We start from the raw sequence: 14,215 nt of genomic DNA on the forward strand, positions 1-14,215 counted from the left end.
CGAGTAGGTAGGAGTTTGACATCGTCTGAGATTACCAATGCATGCATGAGGCACAGAGCTCAGGGAAACATGTCTTAATAATCACTATTAAAATTGCCTATGGTCGGAAAGTTTCCTTCGTTTGATAGGGTATTAATAATCCATATTTAAGCCAAGCGCTACCTGCTAGCAGGGTACTCTATGCTACCGCCATACTCGGCAGCAAGCAGCCTGCATCGTAGCGGCGCTCATAGCCTCGCACCAAGGTGGCCGCACACAGCAGGAAGACAGACGTCAGACGGGCTTTTCCCAGCATTCATACTCAGCCGTCGCGTTTTCGCGCGCTTGAAAACTTTCACTTTTCATTTAATCGCGAAAAATAGTTATTGTCATTGAAAAATCTGTTTGAAGGTTTCGAATGGTTTGAAATTTCGGAAAACGCTCAGGAATTGATCGAGAAATGGAATGCCGCCTTAGTGATGTCGTGTATCAGTTCCTGATTTAGAAGTAGCGGTTATACGATTCTGAATATGTGTGACGTCGATTGTGCTGATCATGAAGGATAGAACGTCTATTGTGGTGACTACAGAATCCTTCGAATTTCGTAATAGGCACTCCCAACGATAAATGTGTTGATAAATGATGGGCCATACTCATATAGATAAATAAGATTTAATATTAAAATTCAAAATTGTCACAGTCCGCAGCGTGAACGAGCATCATAGGTGTGGTAACAAAATGTGTGCATTCAATAATTATAAATACCTGAATTTAAAATAACCTATAGATTTTAAAAGCGCATCCATCACATCTTATATCATATCCCAGATAGCACAAAGTAAGAGAGTTATCCGTTTCTTATTGTTTTCTTACGGAAAAAATTGAGAATCAGCTTATCGTAATTGCTAATGGGCTTACATAAGGCTAGGGTAAGATTTTAGGGAAGAATTGGTAAGGAATGCCGTCAAATATCCTCAGACATAAGTCGCTTTGTTGGAGCGCCTAAGGTGGCTAAACACGGTACTACATATGCTACGCGACTCATCCCGACATGAATTTAAAGTAGGGATGAGTCGATTCCACTTTTTTTCGATTCCGATTCCAATTTCAATTCCTTCAAATCGATTCCCGATTCTCGATTCCGATTCCATCGATTCTTGTTCATTCTAACTGGTGGGATTTTGATTTATCTGTAGCATCGCTGTCATTAAAATTTAAGAATTGAATGGAATAAAATAACTAGGGATGGACGGATCCAGGATTTTTGGAGCGAGATCTTTCGAATCGGATATTATCGAATCCAAATGCATTTTCAAATTCCTGCCATTAAACAAAGTCATTATTCGTTTATTGTGGGTACATACAATCAATGGAATGCTTCTTAGATTTTCATTCACATTCTAATATTTTTATAAATAAAAAATTATTTTATGGGCTTTCAAGTTGTTTTTTAAAAACATCTTTACATACTCAGGGCCTAAACTGTTACGCTTGGGTTTGGAAATTAAAATAGGAAAAATCTTAGGATGAACCACTGACCAGTGGCGTAGCGAGAGGAATATAAATATAAAAAACACAATTACTCTCCTTCATAAAAGGAAACAAAATATTTAAAAATCATGAATTTACAAGAATGAAAAAAATGAATCTTTGAAAAATGAAGTTTTTCTCTTATGAAGGGCGTTAAAATTAGTTTGAAACCCTCTCCTTTGTACCCTGTTGTTTAAAAATTTTCCCCCTGGTTTTGGATCCCCCCTTAACAAAATTCCTGGGTACCCCCCTGCCATCGCCTGAATTCCAATTTTCCTCACGCACGTTTCCCCCGAATTTTACTTTCTCATCACTTACGGACTTGTGTTTCATCCGAAAATGCTTCAGTATGGTGAGGTGGATTTAGCACATCCTCGGGATAACTTACGCCACAGTGCACGCACACTGCATTCATTGGTTCTCCTTATCTCAGTGGAAATGTTTACACGCAAGACATTTTTATCGGCGTATCATTAAATTGAATTGCAACTGTGCAATTAGCAACACAATTAACAGTATTTAAAACGGCATTAACGTCATGTGTGACGAGGTGCTCAACCGCTTAGCATGAGGAAGAAGTGGGCAGCAGAAGCACGTAAAGGAGAGGTGGAGGGGTGGCATAGCCAGGAATTTCGTTCGGGGGGATTCAAAACCAGGGGGGAAATTTTTAAAAAAACCGGGCACTAAATAATGGTTTTTAAACTAATTTTAACACTCTTTATAATCGAAAAACTTAATTTGTTAAAGAAAAATGTTGTAAATTCCTGATTTTTCAATATTTTGTTTTCTTTTGTGAAGGACAATAACTGTGTTTTTATATTTCGGGGGGTGAGGTCCGGACCATCCCCATGGCTACGCCACTGGGAAGGAGCACGCGAAGGAGAGGTGGAGAGGAAGGAGCGCGCTCCCTCCGTATTTCAAACAACAAGGCTACAAATGAGGGAGTCGGACGAAGAAATCAGATCTTACTTCAGTGATGTCGTTGCCTTCAAAGCGAAGCCGGGCACGCTACGTGATATATGTAGTTGGCGTTTCCAATCCGTCTCTAATTGTTTGAGGGGTTAATATTATGATGCTGCGCTTGTTTCTTTGAAAATTATGCTGTTTGGACAATCAGTAAAGTGTAATTGTAGAATTGTAGATAGAAAACTGAGTGGCAATCAATTAGAGCTGAAAAATAAACAGAAATATCGTCAGGAATGCGTCTCGTTTGGTCTAATTCTTTTTAAAATCCCGTGCATATCATCTAATTGTCGAAGCTATCAAGATAACTTCGGGCCCAAAAAGTCACTCTCCTAGCATTTGTCGTCTAGAAACAGAGAATTGAAGCAGGTAGGCCAAAAAAGGTCAGTTGGTGAGGCGAGTTAGGGATGAAACACGCTTCAATTGTTTTCATGTGATTTGATATTTTCCTTAGAAGACAATGATTTTTGGTCCGTGTGATTTCGGATACAAAAAAAACAACAGAGGCACGGGCTGGTGGACGGCCGAGGGTGGTTTTCTGAAATCTGCGACGTAGTTACTTTTGACGTGGTTATTATCCTACGGCGCTGAAATTCCTCCGATGATTGTTCAATCTCTTGGGAAGAGTCACACTATGTGCCAGTCGTATTTTGCCTTTTTTATTTCCTGGCTGAAAATCCTGGCCACGGCTGAAATTCTACTCGCAACCTCTGCGAGAGCTTTCAAACAAAACGGTTCATGAGTAGGACAAGAATCGCATGCGACGGCGCATTCCAAGAGAGTATCGGAACTCTTTCCACCCTGATGGGGCGTTGCATTCACTGAAGCTATTATTTAAAATTTCGGATCCAGATCCGATGTCTTCCGCGACTTTGGATCCGATGTATCCGATGAAGGGCAATATCCGCGGATATTTGGATCCGAGGTATCCGATCCGACCATCCCTAAAAATAACAATAGCCGCGGTGGCTACATTCTCGTTTGGCCGCGGTGGCTAAACAAGAATGTAGCGTTCATGGCGTCGATACATACCAGAGCAGCCTGGCGGGTGCGTGGTGGCGGCCGAACGCGACCTGTCGAGTCCACCCGGAGGCCGCGGCAGCTTATGCCAAGCAAGTATCAACTTCCTCATGGGTTGCATTGATGAAACTGGGCTATACAAACGCGAATGTGTCTAATTTTTTTATTATTGACGCAGACGCGTGTTAGTCTAAAAAAGTTGGGCATATAAAAAAACCCGCTCTCAGCGCGTATTTATAAGAAACTTTTTTCATAGGAAAACTCGCTCTCTGCACGTTTTTATTATCATCAGACTTCAAATATCATTCGAAAATAAAAAAAATATATTTCGATCTATTATACTTTAAAATTGGTGGTTAATAAAAGCGGCTAATAAAAGAACGGAAAACGCATGCATTGCTTCCCGATCCCGAGGTTTCCAATTTTTTTTCTCTTAGAGTTGCTCATGATCACGCGCCATTTCAGGGTTCGTCGGTTTGTCGCTCTTGCCGACATTATCATGTTTCCGAGGCAGCTTAGGTATGTTAGTCGCAGCACCCGCGTGCCGGGCGTATCCTCCGCGCGGGCAAGGCTGACACCGCGGCCGCTTAGATGTGTGGCAGCCTTTTTGCCCCAAACTTATAGTCTATGATCAAAACATTTATCTTCCTGGAATCGATGGAATCGGAATCGACTTTAGGCGATCGATTCTCGATTCCGATTCCGTGCCCGAGAATCGGTGGAATCGAGAATCGACATTTGGAATCGACTCATCCCTAATTTAAAGCCTACCGGTGATATTCGGCGAGTCTTTATAAGAGCTTAACAACTGATAACAGATTTTCCCGTAAATAGAAAAAAAAATGAAAAACTGCAAGCGACCGGCTGGTGACGATACAAAGCATAATAAAAGTACTTTGCGACGAAAGTCGTTTAACCTTGCGGCTGAAAGGAAAAAAGTTAACTACGGGGAAACTCGTATCGTATGACCTACGCATCCATAGCTTTTCACACTGAAGGCCGTATCACACTAGCGACTGCGGCCGACGCTGCGGCTGCGACCGCGACTGCGACTGGCCCGTCGACCAATCAGAGCGAGGCAGTCGCAGCCAATCAGAGAGCTCCATTTCAATCTCGCGCGCTTGCGGCAGACGTGTTTGTTTGTTTTGGTTACCGTAGCGAGGGAAGTTCAAGAAGGTTATAAGATAACGCTGAGATAATTTCGGATTTTTAAAGTGAACATGGAAGCCCAGTATATTGGATATTGCACCCGAGTACACAGGTGAATGAAAATAAAGTACATTTTAACATATATTATAGGAACAATTTCAACAATTTCTGCTCTCTATCTATTCTTTGGGCTTTCGTAAACAAACAAGCCACAAGCAGAAACGTTCATACGTGCGCATGCGCGATCGTGGCGTCGGCCGCAATGTGTGATGGGGTGCAGTCGCAGCCGCAGCCGAAATCGCGGTCGCAGTCGCTAGTGTGATACGGCCTTAACTACTACACCACGGCAACTGATGACCGAGTGTGCCGCAGTCATCACTTCAAAATCCAGTTAAATGCAGAAAAACTTGGCTAGAAGGTGTATGAAAACTGACATTATTCAATGTCCGCACAATCTAACATTTATGCATTATAATGTATGGTCTGATAACCCGATGAATACAGTACGTACATTAGAGCTTCCTTCCGGTTATATTTATATTATACTACTTCGCTATTCGTGCGATATTGTGTGTTTTTCTTACGACCGTCGTTTGATGCATGTTTCTTTATGATCAATATCACTTTTGTACATGTTTAGTTAATTTTCTGTTTTTAAGTTCATTTGTTGTTTGTTTTGTTTATTTGTGAGCACGTTTCTTTTTATTTTGATTTCTTTTATTTATTTGTTTTAGACGATGCTATGGTGATGAGAGATAAATAATTGATTGTTCAGGAGAGAGCCATCTTGAAGTGGATGTAAAAATAAGATTGAGAGTAAAACAGAGAGTCAAGTGATATTAACATTGAATTTAATCGCTGTGATACGTTACGTTTAGCCATAACTTTATAAATTAGAACGATTTTCTAATTATGGCCGTATGACGTTATGTCTAGTCATGTTATAGAAGTGCCAAGAATGGAAAAATTATTCGTACTGTAACGCCACCTTTGCTAATATCACTCTTTTATTTCATATATCTTTTTAACGCCACACAATCTCTTTTTACAGTCAACAACCACTACAACCAACATCCCCGTAGCAACCATTTTATCAATAACATCAAGTAAATAAACACAAATATAGCAACAATTTTATCAATAACATCAAGTAAATAAACACAAATATGACGGCGTTACAGCCTTCTTCCCCCTTAAGAACGAACTTATTTCAAATAAGTTCTGTTTAATTTAATCTGAATGGCAAGTGCCCAAGCCCGACACCGTCTCTACCTCAGTGACGTTTCTCTGAATAGATTTACTTAAGCTATCAGTATTTTGATTTTCTATAACATTGAAACACTGATGGCAATAGTTTGTTTGGAGAAAACTTGTGCTTTTCCAGTCACCTGCCATTTTACCAGCTCTTGTTTTCATTATATTTTTAATGCTGGTGATCGCCCCACATTCATCACACTTTCCGTTATCTATTCTAGCGATTAGGCTTTCTTGATAGGGATGCATAAATTTGTTCATCAGGTCAATAGCATTAAAATTTATTTCACTTTTCTCCTTCAAATTTTCTTGCAGATTGGATAACTGTCCTCGCATTCTCTTCACTTGTTGTTTTAAGGTGATTACTTGTTTCTTAAGCTGGCGCCTCCTTTTTATTTTAGATTTCATTTTACACGTGTCTTTTTCCATGCTTTTCACAGCTTTCACTAGGTGCTTTATTATTTGGGTATCATGATCTTCATCCAGTTTCGCTGCATTAATTCCTTGTTCTGATTTTTTTGTGAGATCAAAGTTTTGGTGGTGCAATTTGTAGTTATGTATATTCTGGGTTGCTCCATCTAAAGATCTTTCTTCCATGCAGCTAACCTCATCAACTAGTGCAAGAATTCTGTTCTTAATATTCTTAACCATTTCACAGTGTTTCAACCTGTAATCTTGCCATGATGTATCTGATTCCCCAGTTCTTTCTGATATCTTCATGCATTCCCTTTTTTCTAGCTTAAGAGCCTCCCTCTCCTCTTCAAGTTCTGATTTTTTCCTACCTATAACAGATGTCATGGATAAGAGTTCTTTCTTTTGTTCCTCAACTTGACTGATTTCAGTGTTAATTTCACTTACTCTTGTTAGTACAGTTGTTTTCAACTCATCGAGATGGATCCTCTCACTCTGAAGGGAAATACGTTCATCGCTTATACATTTTCTTTCTTCTTCCAATCCTTTGAATTGAATGTCCATTTCATATTCTTTTTCTTTTATTTTCTTCCATGCAGTTTCAAGCATCATCATCTTCTCATCATTAGTTGCCTTAATGATTCCCAGAGCCATTTTCTCCTTCTCTAACTGCATCCATTCATCCTGAACCTCATCTTTCTCCCTGGCAATGCACATTCTTTCCCACTCTAAAATAGCTCGATGTGCATCGCATATTTGCCTGGCTTTATACAAATCATGATGTTCAATCATCAACATTTCCCGCTTTTTCTCCAAGTTCCTTTGCTCTTCTATGATTCCTGAGGTGCGTTTTTCGTCTACCTTCTTCTGTATCTCCTCTCCAACTCTTATCTCTTCCTTGAATATTTCTCTTCTGTTTTCCAACTCTTTCCTTTGCATTTCAATACATTTTATCTTTTCTTTTAGCTTTTCTTTGTCCTATTCCATTGAGGCTCTCTCAGTTTTAATTTTTTCTTTTTCAAGAGTTATATGTTTCCACTCCGCCTCAGCAGTGCGCTTCTCATTTTCTATCTTTGTCAAATCTTCTTTATGAAGAATTTCTTTCTGCTCTAGTACCATCTTTGCTTTTGCTATGTTATTTTCGAGCTCATGTAGTTTACATTGGTGCATTTGGATTTTCTTATATGCTTCTTTAATTTCTATCCACTCTTTGCTTATGTTTTCTACTGCCATTTGACAAGATTCTCTAATTTGATGTCCTACCATTTCTCGGTGTTCCATACGGTAATTCATTGATAATCTTTCATTCTCTACTGTTTTTTTCCAACTTTCCATGAATTGTTCAAGCTGACTTAACTTTTCCTCCTGTACCAATATAATTTCATCAGCCTTTGCTTCTGCTAACTGTTGCAATTCCTCATCCAGTTTTTGTGATGGCAGATCATTTTCATCCATGCCTGTGAATTTTTCATAGTTTTGTTTGTAGGATGATATGTCCTCCTTTTCTTCATGTCTTTTCATTGCTCTGGTCTGAACCGCACACACCCACTCTGGCTCTGGCATTCGCTTCCTTGCCTCTTCTACAAGCTTTGCCGTTTGGTTTCCCAGCAAATATATGCCGCGATCCAGCTCGCGTCTTACTACAGCTGCCTTCCCAAACACGCGTCCAAATTTACCTACTAGTTCGACTTCCGCCAGGGGAAGTGTAATAGGGTTCTGGGAAAAAGGAGTCATTACACATATTGTCTCGCCAGTCAGCATTTCCGGGGCTACAAAATCTTGAGATATTATGTCTATTGACGAGCCAGTATCTCGTAAAATCGGCATTTTGTATCCATTTACCAAACCTTCAGATATAAAATCTTTCATTAACTCATCACTTCTGAATGTCATTACGCATCCCACCACCTCTTTCGTTCTCTGCGTGGGGGGCCTTAGCTTAGGGCATTCAGCTTTTAGGTGATCAGTCGACCGACAGATATAACACTTACGAAGAGCTCTTTGTTCAAAAGCATTTTCAATTTCTTTGGAGTATTCTTTGATATTCGGTGGGTTATCTTCTCTATTCCAATTATCTTTCTGTCGGGGAAACCAGCGGTTCTCACTATACTTAAACTTTTCTTTCTGATCTTCTATAATTGTCTTCCTGCTGAATAATTCACGTACGTTAGCATAATCATCCAGCTTCTTTGCCAAAATATCAGCGTCTTTAAACGAAGACCATTCATCAAGGAAATGGTCTCTCACTTCTGCTGGAACCTTCCTTTTATTTGTTCCGTCACCATTAAATCACTAAGTTGCTCGAATGTCTTTATTCCCAAACCAGAAATCCAACCATTCCAATAATTCCTCAACTTATACGTAAATTCCTTCCACGATGTTTCAGCTGTCTTCAAATTGTTGAAAAATAGTTGTCTAAATTTTTCTGAACTTAACTTGAACCTCTCCAGCAACAGTGTTTTTACGTAAGCAAAATTGTTCGCTGCTTCTTCTGGTTCCCTGGCAATTAATTCCGCAATGTCACGCGGCATAAGCCCTATGAGATGCACAACCCAGTCCTCTACGGGAACTTGCGCCCTTTTTGCCTGCCTTTCGAAAGTGACCAAATACAGACTAATGTCATTTTCCTTGGAGTCAAAGCATGGCATGACATCTGATAATTTAAACTTTGGTCTAACTGACATGTTTTGATCTGACACACCATCGCGTAGTCCATTATTTTGAATTTTTAGCCTTTCTAACTCAAACTGCGTCTCCTCCCTTCGTCTTCTTTCTTCAATTTCTTCTTTTCGTAACCGTTCCCGCTCTTCAATTTCTTCTTTTCGTAACCGTTCCCGCTCTTCAATTTCTTCTTTGCGCAATCTTTCTCGAAATTGAAGCCATTCTTTACAGAATTCTTCTTCATAATTGCAGCTATTAGTTATCAATTTTTTTATCGAAAAAATCTTTGCATCTTCGGGAACTGTTTCTCCCAACTCTTCCGCCAGCAACAACAAATCTTTCTTTAAATATCGAGCTAAATAGCTCATCGTAATATTTCAAGATCTGACTAGCACTACGCCCGAAAAAAAATTTTTTTTCGTCACTGAGATAAAACACGCTGCCAACCCAGGCACTTACCTCTGAAATTCTGCGTGGTTACTTCAGTCTTGACTCTTCTTTTTTTATATTTTTTTTAAATCCCTGCAGCCGAAGTACATCTCCTTCCACCGTTCCGGTTTTTCCTTCCCTGCAGCCGAAGTATATCTCCTTCCACCGTTCCGGTTTTCCTTCTCTGCAGCCGAAGTATATCTCCTTCCACCGTTCCGGTTTTTTCTTCAGAAGACTTCTAATGCCGAGTCGCAGAAACACCAGTTACGTCGTATCCCACCGTTAAGCCACCAATTAAAAGTCTGTAACGCCACCTTTGCTAATATCACTCTTTTATTTCATATATCTTTTTAACGCCACACAATCTCTTTTTACAGTCAACAACCACTACAACCAACATCCCCGTAGCAACCATTTTATCAATAACATCAAGTAAATAAACACAAATATAGCAACAATTTTATCAATAACATCAAGTAAATAAACACAAATATGACGGCGTTACAGTACCTATACATAAATCCCTTAGTTAATACTCTAAAACGATGGAATAAAAGCAGCATCTACGGAAGTTCTGAAAGTTAGGCATCCATCCGTGAGAAACACATAACAAGCTTACTTCTAAGCGCATTCCTTATTTCTTCCTTTCACCTCATCTCAATGACTTATAATGTGCTGGCTGGGATGATGAATGCCCTGCGCAGAATACAGAAACGATTTTTAAAATTCAAAATCTAGCGTTTTTAATGAACCAATTAACACTCGTATATCCCAAGCCCATGAGGATCGACAACGAGAATCGTGAACGGTTAATCCCACATGAGAGAAGAATAATGATTCTTCTATGATTGAATAAACTGATTGGATCATTCGAGTGACTCGAACAGGGTCGTTTTATCAATTAGGCACAGTAGGCACTTTGCCTAGGGCCTACGAAAGCCAGAACATAAAGCGAAAACAAGTTCAGCATGCCAGTAAAATTTAATAATCTTTGTATTAAAGTAATAGCCGGGTCAAAATAGACATTGACCCTTGCATAAATTGCCAACAAGCTGAAAATTTGCATAAACCTCAAGGATACCACTCTTATGAAATCCTGAAAAGTCCCCATCGATCCCGTGTGTGCAAAAAATTTTATTCGAGGTCAAAGGTCACAAAAATTAGTTTTTTTGCATTTCTTGGCCAAACGGTTAGTTTTATGATAAACATTGCTCCAATCAAAATTGTAGATCAGGAAATTATCTACAAAATTGTTACCTCTATTTTTTCTCTAAGATTTACCGTTTCTGAGTAAAAGCCTTTCGAAAGTATTCTCCGTAATATGCTTGACTATATTGTTGCGTTCTCCGAACATTATTAACTATTATTTAAAAGGCTTTTACTCAGAAACGGTAAATATTAGAGAAAAAATAGAAATAACAATTTTGTGGATAATTTTCTGTTCTACAATTTTGATTTGAGCAATGTTTATCGTAAAACTAACCGTTTGGCCAAGAAATGCAAAAAACTCATTTTTGTGACCTTTGACCTTAAATAAAATTTTTTGCACACACGGGATCGATGGGGACTTTTCAGGATTTCATTAGAGTGGTATTCTTGAGGTTCATGCAAAGTTTCAGCTTGTTGGCAATTTATGCAAGGGTACCCCTATTTTTTAGGCTAATTTGACCGGGCTATAACTATATATAACCATGTGAGATGAGCACCTGAGCAAGACAAGTTGCAGTGCTGTAGATCTGTAAATAACAGAATGTTAACTTTTCAGATCTTTGTCCTAGCAAAGTCACATATGGCGTCCTAAAATGTCATTTCCCTCATCAAATCCATGACAATTGAAAGTAATGCCATGGAGGATAGTCGTGTTTGTCCCATCGTTGACCGAAGATACGTTTATATCAATTTGAGTTTATAAAAGGAACGTTCCCCTTCAGTAATTGTTCCAAAAATTGAAAGATATATCCGGAAAGCAATATTTACATTTGGAGAACTTGTCCGAAACCTATTCTATATTTGTGCTGTAAGCATTTCAGCCACAGTTTTCTTGTCAGTAGACATCCGTGAGAACAAAAGAAATTCATCAGTAAATTCACCTCTTCGAGATCTGATGGGTGCATCTCAATTAGTTCATATGGGTACAGCTCAATCAGCTCAAGTTCTAGGGAGAACATGTATTACTACAACAAATCCCTATTTTTTCGTCAGATGTGCCAATAGGGTAGTTTCCTTCATTGAAGCAAGCTTAGAAAAGTCATATATGGCGTCCTCAAATGTCATTTCCCTCATCAAATCCTTTTCAATTGAAAGTAATGCCATGGAGGATAGTCGTGTTTGTCCCTTCGTTGACCGAAGATACGTTTTTATCAATTTGAGTTTAGAAAACGAAACTTACTTTAAAACTATTTAAAAAATTAAGAAAAAAGAAGCACACGATTAACGATAAAAAACGAACGCGAAGCGCATGATGTAACACCGGAATTACTACATCATCACTGCATAGAATAATTAACAATGCGGAAAGTGCATTTAGATTTCAGATCGCAAAGAAGTGCGGGTGCATTTTTGAAAAATATTAAAAAATGAAGAAGTCGGGGAGGGCCTACGACTTTGAATGTGCCTACGATGACCTCAAAACGACCCTGTACTCGAATCAAAATGATTGGATCAGAAAAGTGAACGACTCGCCCCATCTCTACTGATGACGAGTCCGTCCGCGAGATGCCGTCATCTTCGAATGCCTTTTATAAAAACTTACCGAGTGATATGCGGTACAAACATGAGCGAAAATTAAGGGAACAAATGTGAACACCGTCACCACACAGAGACGCTCAAATCTCAAATCGACGCTCACAAAACATCGAATAATTTTCAACTCAAAGATGGTTAAAAAATACAATATACGCGCTTGCTTTATAAGGCAGCACTTATGTACAAGTTGATAACGAAAGAACTTCCCACGTACTTACACCAAAATGTGCAATGTAACGCTAGAACTTATGAACGTCCAACATGCCACGTGGAAGAACTTTACATACCATACTATAGAACATCTATTTACGCTAGGTTTTTCGATGTCACCTCTTACGAAGTATGGAATCAGTAGGGTATTTTCCTTCATCGAAGAAAACGAAAGGCATTGATTGCGATTCGTTACCCACCATTAGTGTATTCATATTATACAAATTATTTGGTTTTAGAAATCCCAGTTCAGACGAATGGTAATGGTCAATTTTAACCTCATTTGAAAAAGGTCAGATTGGCGCCCATGCGATGCCACTCCACGTGACGTCACGGGGACCTAGTTTCTATACGAGTAGATAGGAGTTTTACATCATCCGAGATTACCAATACATGCATGAGGCACAGAGCTCAGAGAAATATCTCTTAATAATCACCTAGTAAAACTGGCTAAGGTCGTAAAGTTTCCTTCGTTGGATAAGGTATTAATAATCCTTATTTAAGACAAGCGCTGCCTGCTAGCAGGGTACTTACTCTACGCTTCCGCCATTCTCGGCAGCAAGCAGCCTGTACCATATCGGCGTTCATAGCCTCGCACCCAGGTGGCCTCACAAAGCAGCAGCCAGACGTCACACGGGCTTTTCCCAGCATTAATACTTAGCGGTCGCGTTTTCGCGCGCTTGAAAACTTTCACTTTTCATTTTATCGCGAAAAATAGATATCGTCATTTAAAAATCTAAAAGAGTGAAATACGTACTCCAGGAGTAAACAATCTTTCGATTTAGGCAATAGAAAAACATGAAACAACCATATTATATGCATTCGAAATACGTGTATCATAAAAATTATTATAATTACAATTATTATAATAATTTTAAGTCATTAATTTTTTGTAAAAAGTACCAATCAAATATTTTGCCCGCGACAAAATAAGGAAGACGACTGTTTCGCCATTCTCATAGTTTTCGCGTGTTCTTCTTCGCTCTTTTGACCATAGAAGCTAAATGTTTACGTTTAAACAACTTGTGCCCCCCCCCCCCCCAGAGATAAATTCTGGATCCGCCCCTACCTACGTACATGATACAAATATTTACTTTGGGTTTATATGTGAAATGTAAAATTGAAAAAACTCACCTCTTTGAATTGCCGTGGACGGGTTGTCTACGATGTCCTCTAGGCGTTTCTCCTACGATCTATGCCGTTTGTCTATCAGCAGCGGTCGGGCGATATTTTTGCTCTAGGATCCTATCGAATTGTTTCCGTGTGAGGGTCGAAGTCACCTGTGACAGGACCTACGAGAAGTTCTCCCATTTATATATTCCATTTTTTTAATCTGCGGTCAGCGCATAAAGCGATAACTTTCAAAACACAAAAACGCGGAAAAGCGTCGGAATATCGAACTTTATTTCACGGAAAAAAAACATTCGTGGTTTTCTTTAAGCGATACAATACTTTTTATATTACGAAGAAAAAGAGGTGGATTTATTTATAATCCGTTCTACGAAAATGTAACATTATAAATGTCCGAAACATTTATTCTCAAAATGGATGAGATTTCGCTATCATATTGCTGATACTTGCCCTGACCTCTAGTTTAATCAAGCTTAAAGATTTAATTATTGTTATACACAATTATAACTGCACATTTTCGTCCTTACATACTTACTTAATGTCGAGAGTATTAAATAAAATGTCTTAAAGGCTGGGTACACATGAAATACCCGTTTCCATGGCAACTGCTAACGGCATCCAAAATACGTTTGCGTTGCCATAGGTCCGCGGGAATTGAAAACGAATAGCACCAGTGAAATATTTCAGGGCCCAATCCTGGGCTTCATGAACCCTGGGGAATAATAAAATGAAG

General features: G+C 39.1%; 1 protein-coding gene across 1 annotated transcript in view; it reads right to left on the reverse strand.

Moving 5' to 3' along the window:
- Positions 1-13,625, reverse strand: part of LOC124172713 — a 33,533-nt gene extending 19,908 nt beyond the window's left edge. The window contains exon 1 of the mRNA XM_046552182.1: positions 13,486-13,625. The gene's annotated coding sequence lies outside the window, so the exon portion shown is untranslated. The remainder of the gene's footprint in view (positions 1-13,485) is intronic.
- Positions 13,626-14,215: the final 590 nt, after the last annotated feature.

This window comes from Ischnura elegans (assembly GCF_921293095.1).
Source record: "Ischnura elegans chromosome 13 unlocalized genomic scaffold, ioIscEleg1.1 SUPER_13_unloc_2, whole genome shotgun sequence".
NCBI classification, from domain to species: domain Eukaryota; kingdom Metazoa; phylum Arthropoda; class Insecta; order Odonata; family Coenagrionidae; genus Ischnura; species Ischnura elegans.